The 754-nt window shown below is 34.4% G+C and overlaps 1 pseudogene; it reads left to right on the plus strand.

Annotated features, from left to right (window-relative positions):
* Positions 1–216: 216 nt before the first annotated feature.
* On the plus strand, positions 217–308 carry LOC132219497 (U2 spliceosomal RNA; annotated as a pseudogene).
* Positions 309–754: the final 446 nt, after the last annotated feature.

Raw genomic sequence — 754 nt, forward strand, 5'->3', positions numbered from 1 at the left:
TCATGTATCTGTGTGATAGTTTGTCAAAGTGTGCGTGGATGCTCTGATTGATATGGTATCTATCCAATGAGACTATCTTTTCAGTATTGTCACTCAGTAAAAGATTAAGTCATGTTCAACTTTATGTAACAAATACTTGTTGAATTTCTACCATGTGTTAGGCTTACATAAAATATAGAAGAGGGCAAAAGAAACTAACGTTTATATAGTAACCTTATCGCTTCTCGGCCTTTTGGCTAAGATCAAGTGTAGTATATAGTAACCTTATGCCAAGAACTTTATGAAGTGCTTTACATTCATTATCCTCTTGATCTTCCCAACAACCCTGAAAGAAGGATGGTGATGATGGTTCTCATTACACAGGAGGAAAGCTCATAATGTTAAGTATCTGTGCAAATCACATAGCTAGTAAATAGAGAGCTATTAGAGTACAGGTTTGATCAGTACTTTAAGCCCCTGTTTTCATCATTACCTCCCAATCCCCTTCCTCAAGTGGTTCCCTATACTAGGGACACAAAATCCTATTAGAGAGATAAAATCTGCATGCACAAAACATTTAAATAACAATGTAAAAACAACCTATAAAGAAATGATTCACTGAACCTGTGATTTTATTTTAATTTTACTTTTCTGGGCCTTGGTTTCCTGTCTAACTACAATAGACTAAAATGATCTCTAGAGTCCCTTTAGTTCAAATATCTATAATTACAGGAATGATGCAAATAAGATGGAAAGATAACTTGAATTCCAAAGT

This window comes from Myotis daubentonii, chromosome 16 (assembly GCF_963259705.1).
Source record: "Myotis daubentonii chromosome 16, mMyoDau2.1, whole genome shotgun sequence".
In the NCBI taxonomy this organism is placed as follows: Eukaryota; Metazoa; Chordata; class Mammalia; order Chiroptera; family Vespertilionidae; genus Myotis; species Myotis daubentonii.